General features: G+C 36.3%; 1 pseudogene; it reads left to right on the forward strand.

Moving 5' to 3' along the window:
• The first annotated feature begins 2,083 nt into the window (after positions 1-2,083).
• Positions 2,084-3,033, forward strand: LOC100919252 (annotated as a pseudogene).

The raw sequence follows: 3,033 nt of genomic DNA on the forward strand, positions 1-3,033 counted from the left end.
CCTCACTGGAATTCCTGGCTATGGGGTGGTACATCACTGAATCTCCATCCCTTTCTGCAGGGAATGGGTTAAAAAATAACACAGTATATATACCATGAAGGGTATAGCATCTTCTAAAACCTATAAAGTAAAAATGGGGAAAGCAAAGGTTGGGTGAAGACAAGGGAGGGATCCATAGGTAGGAGGAGGGTAAGTAATAGCAAGCAAGTTAAGGAGCTGAATTAAAGTAGAAAATTTATAAGGAATAAGAAAAATATATGCCCAAACACTACAACAAGGATTAGAAAAATAATTTATTAGAAAAAAAAGCAGGGTTAGTAATCATTGATTTTAAAGTCAAATTTAAAGATTCAATCGATAGAGAAATCTACATTATATATCAGGCATATTAATACTGTTTTAGTTGCATATAGGTAAATGCATATCTACATGTATGTGTGAGTATGTATAGATATGTATAGATGTAGCTACATGTATATGTGTATATAGATATATGTATGTGTGACTTTTAATGTATATGTATATATAAATGTGTGTGTACCTACATATGTACATATAAATGTAAATATGCTTAATTGTAGCCTGCTTGGGGAAATGGTGGGGATGAAAAGAGGAAAAAATTAAAGTAAAAAGTGAACAGCAGAGAATAAAAAAAACAAACTAAAAGGAAGCTAAGAAAAGATGAACATTCATGAATATAATTTATTTTTATTACATTTAATTTCTTAAAATGAAAATTTATTATAATATATTTTGATCCTCCCTGATATTTTGCTGGGCACATGACAGTTTTCTTTTCTTTTCTCTTGTTTTGTTTTCCTTTTCTGTCTTGCTTTTTATTCTGTTTTCTCCTTATTTTGTATTTAATGAAATAAAAGAAAAAAATTAAAAATATTACTCCCCAAAAATTTAATTTTGAATTATCTAAACTTAGGTGAAAAGAATTTGTCAGAAGGGGCTTCTTTCTTTGTCTCTAGGAATTTGAGAAGTGTCAAAGGCTGAGTACAGTTCAAACTTTAAAAATAGAATGGGGACTTAGGGAAGAATATGAAAACTGAAACTCATGTACAGTGTAGGTCCTATCTCTGTAACGCCTTCCTTCTGGGTATCACTTCATATTGTAAGTAGATAATTCATAGCAAGAAGAAGGGGCCAGAGGAGGGGTTGGGGGAGGGAAGGAGGAAACATTGGAACAAGAGGTTTTGTTATTGTCAATGCTGAAAAATTACCCATTCATATATTTTGTAAATAAAAGCTATAATAAAAAAGAAGAGGGCCAACTAGTGCAAGCCAGGAAAAATGGGGAAGTAGGAGCTTATAAAAATGATAATGGTGCTGAATATGTTAGAATGGACTTGTTTCCTGAAGTGGACCTGGTAGATTGACACCTATAAGGAAAAGGATTTCTAACTTGAGGAAAATCACTGGAGATTCAGAACAAATGATTTTCATTTAATCCCCAGGACAACATAGAAAACATTGAACTATAGTTCAGCACAGAGTCTTAATCTCATCATAAGACACCATGTATAAGATCATAGACAAAATGAAAGAGTAGGCTGTAAGAATATTATTCATAAACTAAATTAAGAACATCCTTTTATGAAAAGAGGTTCAGAGATCCTCCAAGTCCAGAATACATAATTTCCAAAATATATGCTAGCACCTCCCTCAGTTTTTTAAATAACATAGGAATAACCCCTCATTTATAGTTTTATATGAACTGGATAAAAAGGCATGGAATGATTAATGGATTCTTAAGATCAAAGAGATATTAAACATACTTTCAAAACAGATTATTGTACTCAGATCTACTATTTGCTTAACTTCTGATGATATTTATGAGATCATACAGCAGATGATTGATGATTGGGTCTATACAATATGGATCATTTTAGTGAATGAAGCAGACATCTCCAGACCAATAAGGGATGATGGAGAAAGACAAAGCAAGAAAATGGGAGCTGAGTGTCAATATTGTCATCTATAAATATCTAATGAAGCACTTGACATACCTGGTCTTTCATTTTCTTGCAGGATTAATTTGCTGTGAGATGGGATTGTGGCTTTGTGCAAAAGCATCATGGTGAGCTTCAATGCTAGTAATTACCCATTTACCACCTTCTACCTCACTGGAATTCCTGGCTATGAGGTGGTACATCACTGGATCTCCATCCCTTTCTGCATCCTCTATTTGGTTGGTATAGTGGGCAACTGTACCATCCTTCATATAGTCAGAACTGACCCAAGCCTCCATGAACCCATGTACTATTTCTTGGCAATGTTGTCTCTAACTGATATGGGCATGTCCTTCCCACTCTTGTATCTCTCTTTCGAGTGCTGTGGTCCATATCCAGGGAGATTGAATTCAACACTTGTGTGATACAGATGTTCTTCATCCATACTTTCTCCTTCACAGAATCAGCAGTGCTTCTGGCAATGGCATTTGACCGCTATGTAGCAATCTGTCACCCCTGAGATATTCCACCATCCTCACTCCACAGCGCATTGCCAAGATTGGAATAGCAGCTTTCCTTAGGAGTGCATTCTGCATGATTCCACTTTTAGCCCGACTTCCATACTTCCCTTTTGCGCTCCCATGTCCTCTCTCACTCCTACTGCCTACATCAGGACATGATTCGCTTGGCTTGTGCTGATACAAAATTTAATGTTATCTATGGGTTGGTTTTAATTACTGTGCTATGGGATTTGATTCCCTGGGTATCTTGGTGTCCTATGTCTTTATTCTCCGTTCTGTACTGAGCATTGCATCCTGAGAGGAAAGGCTCAAAGCCCTCAACACATGTGCCTCTCATATCTGTGCTGTCCTCATTCTCTATGTACCAATGATTGGCCTGTCCATAGTCCACCGTTTTGCAAAGCATGCTTCCCCTTGTCCATATCCTTATGGCTCATATCTACCTTCTGGTGCCTCCTGTGCTCAATCCCATCATCTACAGTGTAAAGACTAAGCAAATCCGTAGAGGGGTCATACGTCTATTTGCCCCTAAGAGAATCTGCTCTAATCTATGA

Source organism: Sarcophilus harrisii, chromosome 3 (assembly GCF_902635505.1).
Source record: "Sarcophilus harrisii chromosome 3, mSarHar1.11, whole genome shotgun sequence".
NCBI lineage: Eukaryota > Metazoa > Chordata > Mammalia > Dasyuromorphia > Dasyuridae > Sarcophilus > Sarcophilus harrisii.